General features: G+C 42.4%; 1 protein-coding gene and 1 long non-coding RNA gene across 6 annotated transcripts in view; one reads left to right on the forward strand and one right to left on the reverse strand.

Moving 5' to 3' along the window:
* Nucleotides 1-13383, reverse strand: part of LOC143927736 (uncharacterized) — a 75999-nt gene extending 62616 nt beyond the window's left edge. The window contains exon 1 of the long non-coding RNA XR_013262312.1: nt 13214-13383. This is a non-coding gene — a long non-coding RNA (uncharacterized LOC143927736). The remainder of the gene's footprint in view (nt 1-13213) is intronic.
* The window catches only part of ERC2 (ELKS/RAB6-interacting/CAST family member 2), a 1374577-nt gene that overhangs the window by 772928 nt on the left and 578334 nt on the right, over nt 1-23315 (forward strand). The gene's annotated exons all lie outside the window — the stretch shown is intronic.

The following is a 23315-nucleotide window of genomic DNA, read 5'->3' on the forward strand; positions in this document are numbered from 1 at the left end:
ACAATTCCATACCCACAGTTGATCCAGAGGAAGCCAAAAAACTTAGCAAAGCATGATCCAATTTGCTCAAGCTGGGGGGAAAAAAATCCTTCCTGACCCCCCCCCCCCCCCAATGCAGCATATAAAGGTCTAATAAAAGTGCAATTCTGATGACTGTATTTGTTCCAGACCAATTATTCAAGGTATTGCGGCAAAGCATTAGTCTGACTAATTAATTAGCATTATCTTAGGCTGGGTTCGACTGTGGATCCGACTTTGATCCGGCTTTGCCCTGCGACTTCATTCAACTTCAATGAACGGATCCAACTTTGATCCCAACAATACCAGGCTCTTTGAGTTCCCTTCGGCCTGGTATGAATTTTAGCCACTTCCCGCCCAAGGTACGTCCTAGGACGTCTTTGACTTTGAGCGGGTATATCTAAATGATGCCTGCAGCTACAGCTCGACTTTTTCAGCCGGTGATTCCCTACACCATAAGAACAATCATTGCAGCTATTCCACCCCTTGATCTTTCTTACGTGTGGCGAGAGGGGGCCGCCCCCCCTCTCCTACCACCCTCTGGTGTTTCTATTGACTCACCGCTTCCATCCATAGAGATTTCCAGCGGACCAGATGGTTGCTGGAGAACCTAGGATTGTTTGGAGGCTGGGCGCGATGTGACTGGTTTATTTTTATTTTTTTATTTCAGGCTTTCCAGCCTAGAGGTGAGATGTGGGGTCTTATTGACCCCTGATCTCACTGTATAGAGGACCTATCATGCAATGCTCCTATTACAAGGGATATTTACATTACTTGTAATAGGAATAAAAGTGATCAGATTTTTCTTTTAAGTGTCAAACTAAAAAAAGAAAAATAAAATTAACAAAAGAAAAATTTGGCCTCTTTCCCCGTGTGCTGGCACGCAGAAGCAAACGCATACGTAAGTCCCATATATGAAAATGGTGTTCAAACCACACATGTGTGGTATCGCCACAAACGTTAGAGCGAGAAAAATAATTCTAGCCCAATGCTTGCTCTGTAACTGAAAACATGTAACCAGTAAACAAATTTAAAGCGTCGCCTATGGGGATTTTTAAGTACCGAACTTTGGTGCCATTCCACAAGCGTGTGCAATTTTGAAGCTTGACGTGTTAGTTATCTATTTACTCGGCGTAACTTCATCTTTCAGATTATGCAAAAAAATTGGGCTAACTATAATGTTTTTTTTTTTTTAAAGCATGAAAATGTCCTTTTTCCAAAAAAAAACGTGTTAGAAAAAGTGATTTAATGTGAGATAAAAAGTTGCAATGATCGCCATTGTATTCTCTAGGGTCTTTGCCAAAAATTTTATATATATAATGTTTGGGGGTTCTATGTAATTTTCTAGCAAAAAAATTCTAAAGTTTACATGTAGGAGAGAAATGTCAGAATTGGTCTGGATGGGATGTGGTTAAGGGGAACCTCCATGCCAAACAAATGGCGTGGGGTCCTCACCAAAATCCATACCAAGCCTTTATCCGAGAACACAGCCTGGCAGGTCAGGAAAGGGAGTGGGTAGGAGCAAGTGCCCCCCCACATGCCCTCAACACCTTGTTGAGGACAAGGGCCTCTTCCCAACAACCCTAACCCTGGCAGGTAGTTGTCGGTGTCTGCGGGCGAGGAACTTATTGGAATCTGGAAGCCCCCTTTGATAAGGGGGTCCCCAGATCCCGGCCCAACACCCTATGTGAATGAGTATGGGGTACATTGTATCCCTAACTATTCACCTAAAAAAGTGTCAAAAATAAAAACAGCAGGTTTTTGACAAATTAACTTATTAACCAGTTAGAGACCAGCCGTTGCAGGCATCATCCCAGCACTGTTTTTTAGAGCGGGCAATCAGCTTTCCAGGGGTAACAACCGATGCAGCTAAAAGCCGCTCAATTGTTACCCCGGAGGAGCGGGAGGGGGCGTTCCCCTCCTCCTGCCACTTTCCGCCACTCTGACCGGGAGACCCGATCCTCAATCTGCCACTTCCGACAGGCTAGAGACAGACTGGAACAAAGCCGGACATGGCTTTGTTCCAGTCTCCTGAATGTAAATATGGAAGCGACATAAAAAATATACAGTATTCAGAATCACAGTTTTCGGCGATCTGGATACTTGGAAGTGCAAAGGAGGGATTGGAGGTCTTTTAGTAGATCCACGATTCCTCCATAAAGAGTACCTGTCGCCACCTATTACTGTCACAAGGAATGTTTACATAAAGGTGATATATTTTCTTTAAACACAATTTAATAATATAAAAATAAATAAGAAAAATATATACATTTTAAAGCGCCCCCGTCCCTGCGAGCTCGTGCAGCAAAGAAAATGCATACGTAAGTCGGGCCCGCATATGTAAACAGTGTCCAAATCACACATGTGAGGTATCACTGTGATCGTCAGAGCAAGAGCAATAATTCTAGCACTAAACCTCCTCTGTAACTCTAACCTGGTAGCTGTAAAAAAAAAAAATTAAAGCGTCGCCTGTGGGGATTTTTAGGTACCATAGTTTGTCGCCATTCCACCAGTGCGTGCAATTATAAAGCGTGACATGTTTGGTATCTATTTACTCAGCATAACATCATCTTTCACATTATACAAATAATTGGGCTAACTTTACTGTTTCGTTTTTTTTTTAATTCATGAAAGGGTCCCTTTTCCCAAAAAGTTTAGTTTAAAAAAAAACGCTGCACAAATAGCGTGTGACATAAAATATTGCATTTTATTCTCTCGCGTATACTGTATAATGTTTGGGGTTCTAAGTAATTTTCTAGCAAAAAATACAGATTTTAACTTGTAAACACCAAATGTCAGAAATAGGCTTAGTCAAGAAAGGGATATTAATGGGCCCCTTCACACTCTATGCAAAAAAATGCAGTTTTAAATTGGAAAATCAAAATGGTAGTATGCTGTAGTTTAAAAAAAACAAGAAACAAGAAATATACAATGTAATGAAATAATTATTTCATAGTAAGATTTATATGGATGAGGGAGAAAAAAAAATACTGAATGGCATTGATGAGTAAAAGTTGCATAAAAAAATGTGAAAGTAAAAAATACTAACAACAATATACAAAGCCATTTACAACTCTACCCCAAGCTAAATCACCAATTTTGTCTCAAAATATCAGCAAAATGATCCTCTCAGCTGCTCTCAAGACCTCCTACTCTCTAGCTCCCTTGTCTCTTCCTCCCCTGCTTTCTAGGACTTCTCCAGAGCCTCTCATGTCCTCTGGAACTCTCTACCTCAAACTGTCCAGCTATGTCCTACGTCAGGGATATGCAATTAGTGGACCTCCAGCTGTTGCAAAACTACAAGTTCCATCATGCCTCTGCCTCTGGGTGTCATGCTTGTGGCTGTCAGAGTCTTGCTATGTCTCATTGGACTTGTAGTTCTGCAACAGCTGGAGGTCCGCTAATAGCATATCCCTGTCCTACGCTGTCCATCTTTAGGCGTTCCCTGTAAACTCATCTTTTAATTCTTCCATCAGCTGCTCATCCCTCACAGGTATTACCTTTTGTATCACTTGCCCCACCCTGTTAGATTGCAAGCTCTTATGAGCAGGGCCCTTTCAGCCCTCTTGTATTCTATTGTAACTTTATATTGTAAAGCGAGGCACAAACTGCTGATGCTAAATACATCCTGTATAATAATAATAATGTGAAAGAGGAGCAACCTTTAGAGCACATTCGCATTTTCGTGTTGCAGTAATAGCAACATATGATCAAATGTTTGTTGTACTGCATATGTGCACAGTAACGCATGAACCATGGTGCTTTTCAGTGCCATTCATTTTAAATGGCAGCCCAATACGCCATTACCGTAGTTGGCAACATGTCCAGACCTCAGCACACCACAATGATAGTAAACTGTGTGAGAAAAGGAGAGTCATGTCAGTTTTACTGTGTGTTAAGGTTCCCTGCCAGGCCATTCAAAATTAATCAATCACCTTAAGGGTACTTTAACACTGCACTGGGGGGGGGGGGGTGTTAGCGGTAAAGCGCCGCTAGTAAAATGCCTAAAAAAGCTCTCAAGTGGTTGTATACCCTTCCATATACTGAACCCAGTGAAGTGATCGGCCTCAGGTGATACACAATGATCAAAACAAATCCTCTTATGCCGTGTAGACACGAGCGGAATATCCGTCAGAAAAAGTCAGACGGGAGCTTTTCATTGTATATTCCCACCGTGTGTATGCCCCATCAGACTTTTTACGTCAAAAATTCTGATGGACCTAGAAAGATAACATGTTCAACATTTTTCCAACAGAACCAATTCCTATCGGGAAAACCGCTCGTCTGTATGCTGTTCCGAGGTACCAAAAACGGTGCATGCTCTGAAGCAAGTACGAGGCGGAAAGCTATTGGCTACTGGCTATTGAACTTCCTTTTTCTAGTCCCGTCATACCTGTTGTACGTCACCACGTTCTTGACGGTCGTAATTTGGTGGGATCACGTGTACACAAGACAGTTTCAGCGGAATTCCGTCGGAAAAACCCTCAGTTTATTCCGATGGGAAAACTAGTTGTATGTACAGGACATTACATAAGTTGCGCCTGTTTATCTGCAGTCTTCTCTTCTCTACATCTGTTCAAAGTGCTGAATTTTAAAGCTTGCCTGAGAGTTTTTGAAAAATGGGAGCAGAGAGCTGAAGTTACACTCAGTAGAGCTCCGAGAGCTGATTGGAAGGAAGGGACACACCCCCCTCCACACAGCACATATGAATGGTCAATCAGCTGGAGATCCCTCCCCTGCCACTACTTTTCTTTTGGTGTCAGGAGAACATGTCATATGTGATTCATTCTGATAGCAGAGGAACGAAGCAGCAGACAAAAGTGACACTTAGTGCTCCTATAATGCCGCGTACACACGTAGCAGACTATCCGGCGGACTTTCCGCCGGACTGTCCGCCTGCCTTTCCGAACGAGCTACCTGCCCACACACGGCAGTTTTGCGGCAGACTAATACAGCGCACTAAGTCCGCCGGACTATCCGCCGTACTTTTGAAATGAACGGACTCGCCCACACACGCGGAGGAAAGTCTGCTCATTTTGAGCGCGTCTCCAGGTGGCCGGGGCCAGCGAAGGAGGCGTCGCTGGCCCCGTCACCTGGTATGGACTTAAAGGGCAATCCTTACGCCGAAAAATCGGCGTGGGGTTCCCCCCTAGGTCCATATCAGACCCTTATCCGAGCACGCTACCCGGCCGGCCAGGAAAGGGGGTGGGGACGAACGAGCACCCCTCCTGAGCCATACCAGGCCGCGTGCCCTCAACATGGGGGGTGCCTTGGGGAAGGGGGGGCCACGCGGCCCCCCCACCCCAAAGCACCTTGTCCCCATGTTGATGAGGACAAGGGCCTCTTCCCGACAACCCTGGCTGTTGGGTGTCGGGTCTGCGGGCGGGGGGCTTATCGGAATCCGGGAGCCCCCTTTAATAAAAAATAACCCCCTTTAATACTCATGTGAATGAGTATGGGGTACAATGTACCCGTTCACCTGTGAAAAAAAGTAAAAAAAAACATCACACAAGGGTTAAAATAGTTTATTGCACAGCTCCGGGGGTCTTCTTCCATCTTCGGGGGTCTTCTCATCGGACTGGCTTTCTTCTTCGCCACCGCCGCCCTCTTCTTCCTCTTTGGTGGTCTTGTCCCCCTCTTCGAGGGTCTTGTCCCCCTCTTCGGTTCTTCTTGCCGGGCCAACCGCGCCTTCTTCTAGCTCTTTTACAAGCAGTGGCCCTGTATTCTGTCGCCGATGTCACTGTCTTCTGTTCTTCTCTTCTGGAGATGTTGCCTCGTCGCTGTCTCCGGTCACAATGGCAGGGATGCGCCGCGCGCCGACTTATATAGGGGCATCGCCGGATGATGTCCCCACCCATTATGATGTCACAGTCCCAGCATCCTTTGGCACCCCCCCCATGTTAAGGGCACGTGGCCTGGTATGGCTCAGGAGGGGAGGGGGCACTCGCTCATCCCCACCCCCTTTCCTGGCCGGCCGGGTAGCGCGCTCGGATAAGGGTCTAATATGGACCTAGGGGGGACCTCCACACCGATTTTTCGGCGTAGGGATTCCCCTTTAAGTCCATACCAGGTGACGGGCCAGCGACACCTCCTTCGCTGGCCCCGGCTACCTGGAGACGCGCTCAAAATGAGCGGACTTTTCTCTGGGCGGGAAAAGTCCGTTCATTTCAAAAGTACGGCGGACTGGCACACACACGGCCGTACTGTCCTCCGAAATGTGAGTCCGGCGGACAGATTGGAGTGCAAAAATACTTTCTTAGTCCGCCGGACTTTTGGGTAAAAAAAGTCCGCCGGAACCCACACACGGGCAGATTGTCTGGCGGACTTGAGTCCGCCGGACTTTTCCACCGGATTGTTTGATCGTGTGTATGAGGCAATAATTGAGACAAGTACACACTATAGAGGGATATGCTTTGTTCATATTTCATATCTGAGGTTTACAACCACTTTAACATGTGGGAACGTGGTTGTGTTAACGTAAAGGATAGTGTGATGGAGGCCCGAGTGTTGCTACTGCGCAATATAAACAGTATAGCTGAAAGATATTTCAGTATTAGGAAACCTGCCACCATCACTGAACGAAGGTGTTTCCTCACCTCTCTACATATTACAACAAACACGTTAGCTGTCACACATTAGCTGAGATTATTTATGTTTAACATAGCACAGCGAGCCTGTACAGTGTCATGACTCTTATATTTGAGCCGCCATTCACCACTAGGCTTTGCCATCTTGACAAATTGAGCTGGCTTCCTATTTCATTTACGAATGAAGTGTCTTTTAACAAGTGTATATTTGCTGCTCTGTGTTACTCATGAAGTTTGGACAATGTTAACCTTTCTCTCAGTGCAGAGAATGACGGGGACATTTCATGTGCAACTTTAAAACTGCATTTCCTTGGATGATTTGCATTAAACATGCATTAACATACAAATTGGATTATAAGTGCCCACTCAACCTTTTACATTATAACTAGCATCAAATATACAGTATGTTGTCATGTTAAGTGCATGGCTGATATATATATATATATATATATATATATATATATATATCATCATATATATACACACACACACACACACACATATATATATATATATATATATATATATATATATATATATATATATATAATATATATATATATGTGTGTGTGTGTGTGTGTGTGTGTGTGTGTGTATGTAAAGCTGGCCATACACTGTTAGATTTCCATTCATTCTGCAAACGTGTTTGTTAGAGCATTCGATGATGCCATCATTGAGTCAAACAATTTCTTCCATCCCTTAAAGGGGAAGTATGACAAAAGCTCTTTTGGCCACACTTCTCAGTGCACTTAGTTCTACACTCCTTGGACCCAGATTCAGCCAACAGTGGGTCAAAGCTTGCTGTCGGCTGACATCACAGGGCAAGTTTTGGATCTGTAAGGATCCTGACAATAATGTCAGGATCTGCCTAGATCCCTGAAAGGCACCTTGCTCAGCCTCTCAGAGCACAGATGGGAGCCTGAGCCAACCACTTCTACCCCCTCCACAGTCCAGCGCTCCAAGTGCTGGAGAGGCAGAGCTGAGAGCGGTGACTAACAGTCTCCAATCTGTGCTAAGTGGACCTGAGTCCTGAATGATCTGCAGTCTTTGAATGCTCAGTTCTCGTTATAGAGCCAATGGGGGACAGATGCAGCAGCAGATCACTGCTGCATCCACCTAGGTTAGTACGAATGTTTATTTTTTTTTTAAATCCTGCATTTACCTTTTAACCTCCCTGGCGGTACGATTATTTCGGATTTTAGGTGCTAAAAGCGGTACCATTATTTTGCATGAAAATTTGGCGTTTTATATTGTAGTCCTGCAATTCTTAGGAATAACTCACTTAAATCTGTCCAAACCAGAGTCTAGCAGACATCCCGGGTATGATAAAGTTTAAAAAATTAAATCATAAATTATAATATAATAAATAATTATAAATAATTGTACCAAATAATAATATAACAATAATAAAAATTATTCAATAATGTAATCAAATCAAAAACACTGAAATTTGCTCAGTTGCAGAATTGTCACTGTCATTACTTTTCAGTATTTGATGACGGATCTCCCCACAAATCGCTATCGCTCAATTCTGCGAGTGATTCTAATTTATTATCGCTGTTTTCTAGCTGGTCTAAAATCATTTTTGATGTAAAGGGACAGTTTTGGTTGCTATGGGCAATCTCCAGTTTCCAGGCATAAAGAACAGTTTTTATTATATAAAACTGCATGCAGGACACTGGGTAGACCACTAGGGACAACGGGGATGTGAAATATTTACATACAGCAATGTAATCTGTAAGATTACATTATACTGTATGTTTACTGTTTGTTTCACTTTTTGAATTTGGCGCCGATCTCCGTGCCCGTGCGTCGCAACGCTCGCAGGGCACGGAGATCGGCGATGTAATGCATCGAGCGAGACACGGCTCGCTCGTACAGTGGGGAGACAACGCTGGATCCGAGGGAGAAGGTAAGTAAACCTCCTCCTGGATCCAGCGATGCGGTCCCGAGTCTGACTCGGGGATACCGCTTTTGGTATAAAAAATCCACCCCGAGTCAGACTCGGGAATACCGTCAGGGGGGTTAAAAGTTTTGTCCAGGCTTGCTACTTAAACAGATTCCCAGACATATTAACCACTTAAGGATCAGAAAGACCCCTTAATGACCAGGACATTTTTTGTGATATGGCACTCCATTGCTTTAACTGACAATTGCACGATCGTGCGACACTGTACCCAAACAAGTTTGACGTCCTTTTTTTTTCCCACAAATAGAGCTTTCTTTTGGTGGTATTTGATCGCTTCTTTTTCTTTTTTTTTTGCACTATAAACAAACAAAGAGCAACAATTTTAAAGGAACATTTTTTTTTTTACTTTTTTCTATAATACATATCTAAAAAAACGAAAAAAAAAACTAATTTATTCATCAGTTTAGGTTGATATATATTCTTCTACATATTTTTGGTAAATATAAATCGCAATAGGCACATATTGATTGGTTTTCACAAAAGTTATTGCATCTACAAACTAAGGGATAGATTTAAGGACTTTTATTTTTTTATTGTTGCTACTGGTTATGGCGGTAATCTGTGATTTTTAGCAGGACTGCAACATTGCTGCGGACAAATCTGACCCCAAATGACAGTTTTTGGGGACCAGTGACATTATTACAGGGATCAGTGCTATAAAAGGCACTGATTAATGTAAAAATGACGCTGGCAGGGACAGGGTTAACACTAGGGGGCGATCAAGGGGTTAACTATGTTTCCTGGGTGTGTTCTAACTGTAGGGGGGTGGGCTGCTTGGGATATGACAGAGATCTCTGTTCCAGATGACTGGGAGCAGTAGATCTCTGTCATGTCATCTGTCAAAATGGGGATCCGCCTTGTTTACAAAGGCAGATCCCCATTCTACCTTTGTACTAAGCGATCGTGGGTCGTCGGTGGACATCGAATCCGTCCAACCCGCGAGCACACTCCTGCAGCATGCAGCGGGCAGGAGAGCGTGCCCAGGTGGGGCATGCCCATCTGCACTTGCACTTGTGCAAGCCGATGTACAAGGATGGCGACTCATGCAGGGGAGCCAACCTGCCGCAGTATACAACTGCGGCGAGCGGTCCTTAAGCCGTTAAACAAGTTTTGTATGGTGTTAAATGATACAAAAAAAAAAGCAGCACCACTCCAGATGCTGAGCGTCCTTTGTCCTCCACAGAGATACCTTGTACCAGCCTGGGAACCCAGGCCACACACCAATAATGTCACATCTGGATAAAACTTTTAAGGGTAGTGGTTTGAGCAAATAAGTTTTAGTAATTTTTAGGACGTTTTGACAAGATTGGGCATACATGTTGAAGTAAGCATATTGCTATTTAGATATGGGATTATAGATGGTGTACAACTTTATGGTAAATGTTTTCCCCCATTTTATAGCTATTTTATGCCTTTTACTACCACACCATGTTGGCTTTGGTGTGATGTTTTGGGCATTGTTTACTGGATAGTGTTGATCCTTTTAAGTAGCGCTACTGTATATAGTCTCAGGTGGTGGGTGTGTGATGATGACACCACATGTATGTCCCTTTAAGAAATGTAAAGACTTAAAGTGGTTGTAAAGGGAATTTTTTTATTCTTATTTTAAATAACAAACATGTTATACTTACCTCCACTGTGCAGCTCATTTGCACAGAGAACCTGCTCTTCTGGGCTCCCTCGGCGGCTGTCTCAGCTTCTCCCCATTCATGCGAGCTCCCTCGCATGGTGAGAAGTACTTGCGGGCACGCTCCTGTGATACAGCCGGTGGCTATAGCCGCTCACTGTATCACTTGGCCCTGCCCACGTCATTGGATGTGATTGACAGCAGCTCGGGCTTTCAATCCATCCACTCTAGCCAATCCGCGGCCAGGCTGAGCAGCGAAGAGGATGTCGGAGGCGAGCGTGGGACTTTTCGAGGGTCAGGTAAGTAAAACGGGGGGCTGGGGGGTCGGCACTGTCAGATGTTTTTTCACCTTAATGCATAGAATGCATTAAGGTGAAATTCTTTTTACCTTTACAACCCCTTTAAGCCTAGTACACACGATGAGATAATTGGACGAATGATTGTCCTTTTTTTTTTACATGCTAGTCTTCATAGTGCAAACGAATAGGTTACTAAAGTTCTAAAATTCTCAAAAATGTTGTGTTTGTCCCTTCGGAAAAATTTTGGACGAAAGCTGTGTACTAACAATCAGATCATCATAGGATCGCTTCGAAAGCAGTATTGTTTTGTATGATCTTGTGTGTGGGGCTTTACCCATGTCTTTAATTCTACATAAAAAAGTGCACTGTCCCCTTAAGTTCAAAAATATTTACTATTATCTTAATACTCATGTTTAAGTAAAACATAGATGAGTGCACATAATTGATAAATAATTAAAAAGGAAGTAAAGCGCTGCCTTTTTTTTCTGACCTGCTAAGTAAAGGCATAATGTGCTAGTATACATCGCAAACATGTGCGCAGGAGATGGCGGTAATGGCACAGGGTTCTGAAGAAATGGCAGGGGTGCATGCGCTAATGACATCATCGGTACAGTATACAGTAAATATTTCCTAAACTGTAAATATTTACAGTACCTATAGGTAAGCCTTATTATAGGCTCACCTATAGGTACAAAAAATCAATGGAAGTTTACTTCCACTTTAATGAAACATAATCCTATGCCCTTATAAATAAATATCTAAAAAAATATACAATTAATACCCATAATTAATTAGAAAATATATATATTCAATTTCCAGAGGGCGCCTATTATGGAGACATGCAAGGGGTGGAGCTAGAGTGTGATGTCATTCATTTTATTTAACCATATCTTTAAAAGAAGTAAAAGTTTTTTTTTTTTCCTTTCTTTTTCCATGTTCACACTTGCCTAGGTGGATGCAGCATCGGTCCAAACGGTCCGATGCTGCATCGATCCCCCTGGGCATCTGCTCTAAGAACCAAGCGATCAAACCCTGCCGACCACTCGGTTCTGACAGCTCCACAAGCAGAGAGCTGCAGACTGTCAGTCACAGCTCTCTGCTTTGCCCCCTCCGTGCTCACTGGAGCACTGAGCTGTGGAGGGGGCAGCCAGCTCAGGTCCTCAGCGGCTACCATTGCAGTGATGATGCGGCGCCTGGACCGACGTCTGTGACTTCATCAGACAGCCCGCTCTCTGCTGAAAACGGGTCACAGGAGTGCAGAATGAACTACATTACTGTGATTCACAGGAAAAGTACAGCCAAATGAGCTTTGACTGTACTTCTCCTTTAATTGATTGTTGTATGTAAGCAATAGGTTACTCAGACACCAAGCACTGGTGTTTAGGAAGCTGCACGGGGTTTGTCTGAGCTTTGGGATTTCTTGGGGCTCCAGCATTACTTGGACAGGGAAGGGGAGGAATTGAAAGTAAAAAAAGTTGGATGTTGCACCTTAAGCCTCATACACACAATCGGATTTTCTGATGGGAATTGTGTGATGATAGGCTATTGGCAGAAAATTCCACCATTTGTACGCTCCATCAGAGAATTGTTGTCGGATTTTCTGCAGACAAATGTTGGATAGCAGGTTTTAAAATTATCCACGGACAAATGTCTGTTGTTGGATTTTCCAAGCGTGTGTACACAAGTCTGTCCGTAGGACAAAAGTCCAAAGTACAAACACGCATGCTTGGAAGCAAGGACGAGCCAGAAGCGGTCGGTCTTGTAAACTAGCGTTCGTAATGGAGAATTAACATTCGTGACATAGTAAATTATGAAATCTCGAAATGAAGTGCACAATTCTCTTCATCTTTAATGGGATAATAATGAAGCTGTTTTGCTGGTGATACTGATGGAGTTATTGCAAACGAATTTTCAAAGGCTACCACAACACCATTTCCGTAGTTTTTAAGATCAAAGTTACAACTTTGTTGGTGTCTCTTCTCAATTGTACATTGTATTTTTTTAAATGTAACTGCCTACTCCCAAACTGTCAATTGAAGTAAAACACATAGCCAAGTATTATTCTACACATTTTTTTTTATTGTGCATTAAAAAAGAAAACAAATAAAATTAGACATTTTATCTGCCAATAGAACTTAATCAAAAGGTGCATTCTATGCATCCAAAAATATAGAAAATATACCAAATCAAATCATTATTCAACCAAAAAAATTATGTCAAAGCAATAACTCCAAGGCCAATAATATTACGTAATTAATATACGTTATCTCCTCCAATTCTGCAACATGTCTGGTTCATGAACGGCCATTCAGAAACGAACTGAAAAGCATGAAATGAAAAGCGTGAAATGAAAAGCGCGAAATGAAAAGCGTGAATCAACACTCACCAAACTTCTACTAACACGAAATTAGCAGAAGGAATCCAAAGGATGGCGCTAAAGAGCTGAAAAACCATGTAGTAAGTCACTACGTTTGTGATTGTTGGTATGCAAGACAACCCTTCGGACAAAATTCCAGTTTTGTTGTCCAACAATGCGATCGTATGTACGAGGCTTTATAGTTGATACTGCACAACTCTAGGTTTAGTGCCCATCACTTGACAGGTTTGCAGAATAAAGAACTGTCTCTGTGCCGAATGATTAATGACCATAAGTTTACTGAACATTTTTTGTGGACTACTGGCAAAATAAATCATATATAGCAAACCTACATACCATATGTAATAAGTGTTCTGGCTTCCTCACATTTCTCTTGCCTCGTATTGCCATCACATCCTAAATGTTGGTCTTGGAATTGTGCTTCCAGAGGCTATCCTACTTTTCTTTGATTGAAGAATCAGGACATTTCGCGGCCTCACCCACACTCCTGTGACTTAACAGTTTGCTCTTAGAAGTAAACTCATATCAACTCAGGCTAAATTATCTTCAAGGCACACCTCACTCTGTAACAAAGAATGACAACTCAGCCTCCAAAGTTCAGTATTGTATTTGAAAAACCTGACATAGTCTATTAACCAGAGATTCCAGAATTTCTTATGTGGAAAAAGTGATGATTTCCTAGAATAATGTAGCGTTCCATTCTCCTCACTCGGCTCGGCTGGATAAATGTTGAATGTAATTGGCAGCAAATACTAATGTTGACGAAGCCTTGTGAATTGCTTGTCACTGTCAACTATCCTTCTGTCTACAGAGCCGCGAGGTTTAATGCATGTAAAGTAGTATGTATAAAGCAGTGTCAAGCTTCATGAAATGTAAAAGTTATTCACATACAAAGATCTAGAAAAGTCTATATGATTTGATAGGCCTGGTTTAAGTAAACTGCAGCAATGATTTTCTGGATAGGTGCTAAAGTGTTTAGGACTGAGTTCTTGGAGTGGCAATGGGGTTCTGAATGGAATTCCCACCAAGGACATTATCTGCATGGAGATTTTATGTTCTACCTGTTGTTAAGTGGTTAAGACTGCCTTAGGGCCAAGCTCTGATATGAATGATTCCATGTGTAATTTAGGTATCATATTTCATTGACCTGTAGGAACATAGTAGTTGCTACTTATTATTGGAATTTGCACCTTTGACTTAAAGTGTTACTAAACCCACAAAAGTAAAATCAGTCTGTATATGCAGTAAAGCATGCTTGTTATACTCAGCATGGAACCTAAGGGGTTAATCCTATGCATCATGTAGAAAAGCTGTTTGATCATGTCTTCCACTGTCCCCAAACCATCTCCTTAGAGAACAGAGCCTTTGGAGTCACATTGCACATGCTCAGTTTGGTGTGTATTGCTAGAGAGTTCTTTTTTTTTCCTGGGAGGGTGCATATGATCAGCACAGGGCCAATCAGCACTGTCCAGACAGAGGGTCAGGGGTCCTGCAACCTTATAGGACAGTCAGAGTAGAATGGAAACTCCTCCTACAAGCTTTAACCAGACACTGATAGAAGTCACAAGACTGCTATATACTGCTAATGAGAAAAGGTATTTAGCATTTACTAAAACAATTGCATTTCCATGTTCTGTATACTGTGGGAAACCAGATATAGTGAATGCAGGATCCTGGGTTTAGTAACACTTTAAGGTGTATTTAAACCCTAACATTGAACTTCTCCTACTTGCTTCTTTTTGTTTGTGTATAATACCATTGGAAACATTTTTATATTTGTTTGATGTGTAAAAAAAAACATATTTTTTTCAGAGCTATCCTGTGTCCTCTGTGCACTTCCTATGTTCTCCTTGTTCTCTTTCTTGTTTTTATCTTGGGCTATAGAATTATTAGCCTTTATGTTATAAAGATTTGAGAGTAGGAGTGGTTGAGTCGTTTAGCAAAAGACAATTCTGCAGGGCTGATACCACTCAGTCTACAAAAATATTGCATGCTATGAGCCCACAGCAGAGCTTAAGGCCGCTTTCACACAATCGGCCCGCTTGGATCTGCCTGTCCATTTTTCAGGCAGATCCGAGCGAGACACCCATTGACTTCTATGGACAGATGGATGTCAGCTGATATGTGTCCGCTGACACCCTCCTACCAAGCAATCAGGCAAGATCTACTCAAAACAGACAGACAGGTTCTCCATTTTTAGCCAATCTCCCCATAGAGAACAGCGGGGCTTTTACAGGCTTTTACAGGTCCGTCTCTGCTTAGTGAGTGGAGATGGACCTGTCATCATGCTCAGTGGGCTGCTGAGCCAGCGGAATCCGTCCAATGGATCCATCCCATGTGAAAGGGGCCTAAGAGCTGAGTCCATTTCTGGCAGATCAACAGGCAAATTTTTTTTCCTTGGGATCTCCCTGGTGCTCATGTTTTCCACTACAGCACAGTGGCCTAGAACATACAGGACAGGTTCCACTCAGAACAGGCCTCGCCATGGTCAACCAAAGAAGCGGGGTGCACATGCTCAGCATCATATCCAGAGGTTGTCTTTGGGAAATAGACATATGAGTGCTGCCAGCATTGCTGCAGAGGTTGAAGGGGTGGGGGTTCAGCCTGTGAGTGCTCAGACCATACGCCGAACACTGCATCAAATTGGTCTGCATGGCTGTCATAATGCTGTCAGCATAATGGTGCTGCATATTTTCAGTGTTTTCGGTGTTTCGATATTCTAGAGCTGCGTACAAGCCATCTATAGACATGAAAGATGCATTAATTCCATTCGGTACATTTGCATTTTCTGCTTTACGCAAAAAGCTATGCACAGTCACTTTACCCATTCATGTCTACAAAGCTCTAGGATGACTTAGACGCCAGAAATACACAGTGTCGTTGCTACATGGGCAAATGCACCTATGTGCACGTAGCCTTTATTTCCACAGCAACCAATCAACTTCTCTTTTCAAAATACCAATGTGTACTTACAGCATGAAAGGAGGTAGCTGATTGGTTGCTATAAGCAAGACCCACAGGCTTTTCTTCAGGCAATTTAGAAAATTAGACTAAATCTTCTAGGTGTGACTGCTAACCAAATTTATTTTTTTCAAATAAATGTTTTGATTTAGGGCCAGATCTGCTACAAGCACATACTTTTCTTTCACTAGGGTTGGGAAGTGCTTTATTAAACTATTGTTCTCGATTAAAAACGTATGTGTTTGTTCAGTACAATATGGGTCATTGCTTTGAATGAAACATTCCCTTGACACGGCAGATACCCCAATTATATCAAGTGCATGCCAAGTATGCTTTAACCATATGCAGCTCCAGGTCTGTGCAGTATTTGAATTCCTCTCATAATCAGATATTGGACTGCATTATATTGTGTTGTGTCATAGCTTGCCAACCATATTCCACTTTGTTAACATGAAGCAATGAAATATATATATATATATATATATATATATATATATATATATATATATATACAGGATGATCATCACAAGCTTATATCCAAGCACAAATAATAATTTTTGCAAGTTCGGTAAAAAGCTGACCTTTTGATTTTTATTACCCTACTTGTTATTCTTCTCTGTTCTGTAGCAGTAGGTCTTTAAAGGCTTTCTTCAAAGTGTGGGAGCTCCTTCACTTCCTCTTGAGAAGACCGGTCACCCTTGCCTGCTGTCAGTGAGCTGCATGACCGGTCTCCTCAGCACCCACTTACAGTTTAACTATCTTATTTCAGGCAGGACTGATGTCATCAACAATGGGAGGTGCCAGGGTATAGTGCCATTGGCTGAACACATCTAGCTCTGCCTATTTCCAATCCCCCCTGGCTTTCTCCTAAGCTACTGTAAACTGCCCATCACTCTGCATTTGGGTGATGCTTACTCACCTTGCATGTGGGGTTACCTCTCACATGGAGCGCACTCAACAATGCCCGGGACTTGAAGTAGACTGTGGTCATGTATCTCAGTATTTCGGGTTCAGTACTGGTTGCTATTTAAAACCAACCGCTAGGGAGGGAGCCTGACATTGACCCCCTCACTACGGGAGGACCTATCACCTTTACCAGTTACCACACCTAACGACTGGTTGCTTTGTGTCTTGAACTTGTGCTTGGTTCTTCTTAACAATTATGCTTCTCCTGTTTACGTCCTTGCTGAGTAGACCTTTGGTAGTGGTGTTACTTCATACCCCTCTGTGCTTTACAGACCATGGTTCTTTAGATATGCCAGAACCAACATGCACCCTTTTAATAACTTTAGACTGGGCTCAGAACAGTTGATGCAACTTAACTGAAGAGTTAACAACATTACAGTCTAATAAGGAATCCAATCCCTAACCCTTACAATAGCTGTGTGGCTGCCCAGGCATACCTCTGCAAAGTGGTAATCCATGCCGGTGTTCTCCATGACTTGGATGTTTTCTGGAACCCCTGTGCAAGGTGCAACAGTCCCTCTTCACAGTATGGGCCAAATCATGATCTGAGAGCCCTGGACCTTAGCCTTCTTCCTTTTTATATCACAGGTGGGCTGCCTGGGACCAAAGAACCCGGGTCTGGATCAGCCTCTAAATAATGCACAAATAGCACAGCCTGCCTACATGCATACCATCCCAAGAGTCCGTTCATGGCCTTGCTTCTACTAGAAAATTGACATACATTTTCCAAACCACTTAGTTGAGGTTTTAGCCCCTGGAGTGATCTTTTTGACACCATAAATTGGAAGCTTGTTCCACAATAGTGTCAACTTCATCATCCAGCTTTTGGCCCTGTAGCTCATTTAAAAAGAAACATTCATGAATAAGCATATTTAAGAATCTGATTTGCTAGTCTCAAGTTGTTACAGTATTGCAAACTTACCTCTTAGGGACAGATTTGTGCTATTATTCACTTGTTTTCGTTTCTTGTCAGAGCAGATGTGTCAGCTCAGTGCTAGGCTGTAAGGTCCTCTTGGAAGTTGATCATCTCTTGCCTGAGATTTGGGCTAATAATGAAAACTGTTCACACTTCTGGAAAATGTTACAACAATCAATTAGCTAAGCCTTTGGTTTTCTTTGATGAAATCTGGACGTAGTCAGGGATATATATATATGACATTTCTGAGTATCTGTTTTCAGCACTGAGCTCAGGCAGAAGATAGAATGGCCTTACACCCTGACTGGGAGAAAATACAAGTAAATCATCAAAATTCAAGTAATCCTTGAATTACTGTATTATTACAATAAGTCAAGGATGAAGATTCAGGTTATTATAGATGTCCATCAGCTTTTCTTGTGTTGCTTTTTTAACCTACTGTATACACCTGCTAGGAGGTCTGTAACCAGCACAGCACAAAATTCATATAACATGAAATGAAGATCACTATTCATTTTTACTTTGAATGAATATCGTTTTTGTTGGGTTACCTGTTGCTGTGTTGGGGCTGCTTCTTCCTCCGATTACATATTTTCAGATATTATTCTGCCATAAATCCATTTTCCTCTTCACTGCTCAGTACATAAGCTCCGCAGATGTTCAATCTCATCCAATTCTTGTTTTATGTCTGTTTACTCGCTGCATAAAAAATAAATATAGCCTCTAATTCCGTTTTACTCCTCATTTATAGTTAAATACAAATAACATTTTTCTTCTCTATAGAACCCAAGAAGCAGGATCTACTTGATGAAATTATTACCAGACTTATGAAGACATTTTAGTAAGGCAGTTAAGCAGTTTAAAGTGGTATTTACAGAGTAAAACACATGTGGGAAGTGTTTGCTTTATATTACCATTCTTGATTACTAGTAAAAAGTTATTTTAAACTTGCCTTGAGATGCAGAAATTGGCTCCGAAATGTGTTTGACAAATGTAAGACCCCTAGATTCAACAGTGTTTTCAATTGATCTTCTTAAAGGAAAACTCTTGCCAATATAAAAATTACTTCTTTATGTGAAAAGAAACACTTTGCAACATTCATGTACATAAAAAATTATGCATGTTTTGACAGAAATTTAAAGAACATTTACCATATTTCACAATTATTTGATTTTGTGGGATACTGATGATTTGTAGGCACAGATACACAATGCAGGTTTTGAAAATGAGAAAATGGACTCAAGTTAGGTATGCTTTAGTAGTTGAGTCTGTTATGCAGGGTAGTAGCAGTCATTTCAAGGAAAACTAACCTTTGATCTGAAAAGCAGGGGCTGTGCCACTCAGGTTTCGGGCTATGCGACCTGGAGTCAGCGTAATGGGTCAAGTGACCGTCAGCACCTAATGCACTACCGCACATTTGGAAATCTGTCCAATGACATTGCAGATGGCAGTAGGAACCTGACAAAATTCCTATTCTTTTGGCTGGTGATAGGTTTTAAAAAATTGAGTTGACAACTATCAGGTTACAAAATGGTAACACGTTGGCATAAGACTACCTCTGTGCTTGCATTCCATGCTCCCAAACTCCCTGAACTAATGCTGGAGGTGTGATTCTTCTCCTGGTAAATTGCAGCACATATTCTGGTTATGCCCCATGCTGAGACACTTTTGGAATCAGTTACACTGTATTATTCAAAACTTTATAGCCCTCTACCCAAAAATATTTTTTTGTGCTGTTGCCTCATAATAACCTCTTTACTAATATTTTTTTTTAAATGTGTGCTGACTCACACGGTGACTGCTCCCTGCGCCTGTGTTTCAGCACTGTGAAAACAATATTCCCATTCTACCATGAATAAATAACATTAAACTCATGGAGGACCTTGCTTGCTCTTAGGCTGGCCATAGATGATATGATTTTCTTTCCTTTCACCATGGGTCAGAGAAAAGAAAATTGTTTGATTCCCTTATTAATACAGTCAGATTTGATGGGGGAATCCCTCCTGCTGTGCTATTATATTCTGTCAGAATGAGGTTCAGGAAGCATTCCCGTTCAGCAGAATACAATGGTTACTGCTAGCGGCTATAACCACTGGCAGTACTATAACTGTATGTAGAAAAATCGGACATGCTGGTTGTACCTAAGTTGATCGATTGATCAACTTGGGTACAATCAGCTTGCCCAAGCATGGTTCGAATCTTGACTGGTCCCTGCTGAACTGGCCGAGATTAGAACCATCTATGGGTGGCTCTAAAAGGGACTAAATTAAAATTGTTTTAAAATCTGTTGGATATAACTACTGATGGACATAAACAGTACTGGGACCTGCTATTATTGATAGTTACCTTCCTCATCCCAGTGTACCACAACATGACTATAAGTCCTGGTGACCTTCTGCCCTCCCCATCCTCCTTCTCTTCGTACACGTCCTTGATTCATGAATTCCCTCCCATCCTCCTTCTCTTCGTACACGTCCTTGATTCATGAATTCCCTCCCATTCTCCTTCTCTTTGTCCACATCCTTTCCCCATTCTGTCCCATCTCCCCTTCCTCTTCTCTTAGCCCTTGTACACACGGTCAGAGATTCCGACGGAATGTGTCCGATCGGACCGTTTTGTCGGATATTCCGACTGTGTGTGGTCTACATCGGACTGTTTCAACATACTCCGATCATGTGTAGAGAATTCCGATCGGACAAAGTGCCACGCATGCTCAGATCAAATTCCTACACCAAAGTTATTGGCTACTAGCGTGAACGTAGTCCTGTTGTAACAAAATTACGTCATCACGTCGGATTTTCCGACAACTTTGTCCGACCGTGTGTATGCAACAGTTTCGGACAAAATCCGACGGACAAAATCCGACGGATTTGGTTGTCAGAATCTCCGACCGTGTGTACAAGGGCTAAGACTGCCCTATTCCTTTCCTCCTTTCTAAAATAAATCAAAAATCAAAATGGGTAGCTATGTCAGATGATTTCAGTGGAATGCTCTTTATTTGGACTTCCATTACCCCTTTGCCATCAACATAAATGTCTTCAAAGTTGCCAAAATGGTGAAACCCATAGCAGTGAAATAGCTCCATAGTTGGCCATACACCCTGCAGTTTTCCGAAAATGTTAAACACTTTCCATCCACTGGAAATCAAACAACCGGACAATAAATTGAAATCTTCAATGCAGTTCATTGAAAGATCAAGTTGAAAATTCTATGGCAATTTTATCAAAAGCAATCCAATAATTCCTGCTGTGTTCAGTTAGGACAGTTATGATTACATTACCTTGCAGTTGATCAACCCCACCATTGCTCTATCAAACTGCCAAGTGTGTGGTCAGCCTACTGTGATATCATCACTGCCATAGTCTGTTGGCCATCCTCCTCCTGATGTTCTTTTTAAGATGAGACGGGTCAATTTAGGATTTCCGCAAGGATGAAGTTAGTTTGTACTGAGGCAGGACTTAAGAGATCATGACTATTTTTTTAAATATGGAAGTTATGGTGGTTCCAACTAAAAGTAAAAAACCTATCTGAGGTCCGGTTGATGGCTATAAGCAACTTTTCATCTCTTCTCAAGTGTTTAAAAAAAAAAAAAAAAAATCGACCCGCCATATTATCGTTTTAGTTAAACCATGCCATTTTAATTGGTTTGTCGTGAGTGTGGAGGAGATAAAACAAGAATTTACAGTTCATCTGATCTGTCTCAATAGTAAACAACTGCATGAGAAAAGTAAATAGTTTAGTACTAGCACTTAGTATGGAATGAGCGGATCTAGGATTCTGCTGCGGTAATGAGAACACTCTAGCTTTAGCGAAAGGCTCCAGCAGTGGCTAGCTCTGCTACAGTTGCTTAATGTCTGTCATCATCTCCTCTCATGTATTTACTGCCAGCTGCACCCCTAGTCTGAGTGAAAAGGAAATCCACAAATAGGAACCTCTAATCATAAATGCAATTCTAAGTGTGCATGCCCAGTGTCATACTCTGACACAGCTGGTGTAAAAGGTGTGAATTGCAAAAATATTTCACTCCTGACATTCTTCAGTACTCGTATAAACTCAATGCTTTTGCTGAAGGTGCATCTGACAGCTGAGTAATGTTAACAACAATTAGAAATGCTCACATTTGAATTGCTATGTACTGAGACAAATGGTTTGAATTACAAAACCAAATAAACATATAAAAAAATGTAACGATGCAATAGCAATAACACAACGGAGAATGGGGATGATTGTAGCCTAAACCAGGGGTATTGAATGATAATTCACAAAGGTCCGGTCATAAATATTTTCTTACCGCAGAGGCCCAAATCGCACGTTTGTGCAATGACTCAAATTCTTCTTATCACAGCCCCCCTCCTCTTTTATGTCAGTCCCATTCTTACAACATGGTCCTCAGTTCCCCCTGCATATCACAATCCCCCCTTTACATCAGACCCCCACTTCACATTACAGTTCCCCCTCTACAGTAATGTTCTCAGCCCCCCTTCACATCAACCCCTTCAACCCCTCATCCCCTTCACAGTAGTCTTCTGAACCCCCCCCCCAACAGTAGTGTCCCCCATCCCCCTTCACATCACCCCTCTCCACTGTAGTTTCCTCCTCTGGCCCCCTTTACCCCCTCACAGTAGTGTCATCTGCCTCCTTCATCCCCCCAGAGTAGTTTCCTCCCCTGCCCCCTTTTCCCTCCCATGGTGGTGTCCTCTGCACCCCTTCACCCCCTCCAACAGTAGTGTACTCCTTTGACCTCCTTCTCCCCCCCACCCCCCTGTCGCCCCTTCATCTTTCACAGCCATGTTCTAGCCCCTAACTCTCTTACCTCCCAGGCACATGCAGCAGAGCTGAAAGCACAGCAGCACTGTACAGAGCAGCTCCTGCTCCTGGAGCTTACTTTTCATATTAACAAGCTGGTAAATGGTTGCTAGGACTGTCCTGTGTCCTAGTAACTAATAACCTGCTGGTCAATTTGAAAATCCGTTTTCAGGGCTGCTGTGCCTCCCACCCTCCACTCTGCTGTGAAAATGACAGCAGCAGAGGGTGGGGGAATTAGTCAACTCCTAATGCCGTGTACACACGACTGGAATTTTTGATGGATTAGTTCTGACGGAACGAATCCGCCGGACAATTCGATCATGTGTGGGCTTCATTGGACCTTTGCTGTCTAAAAATCAGATGGACTTTAGATTTATAACATGTTTCAAATGTTTCTGACGGACTCAAGTCCGGTCAAAAAATCCACTCATCTGTATGCTAGTCCGACGGACGAAAACCAACGCTAGGGCAGCTATTGGCTACTGGCTATGAAGTTCCTTATTCTAGTCCAGTCTTACGTCATCACATTCAAATCCGTCGGACTTTGGTGCGCTTGTGTGTGGCCAAGTTTGTTTATTCGGAAAGTCTGTCGGAACTCCGCCGAAAGTCCATCGGCAAGACAGTTGGACCTAGTCTATCGAAAAGTCCGGTTGTGTGTATGCGGCATTAGTGGTGATCACCATAGTCCTAGATGGTACAGTGGCTTGGTTCAGATCTGGTCTGCGGTCATTTAGTGACAGTATATATTTAGTTAAAATACAGTTTTTTTTCTGCCAATGGATTTGTATT

Source organism: Lithobates pipiens, unplaced genomic scaffold, assembly GCF_037356315.1.
Source record: "Lithobates pipiens isolate NorthernLeopardFrog02 unplaced genomic scaffold, aLitPip1_a1.2 Scaffold_23, whole genome shotgun sequence".
Classification (NCBI taxonomy): domain Eukaryota; kingdom Metazoa; phylum Chordata; class Amphibia; order Anura; family Ranidae; genus Lithobates; species Lithobates pipiens.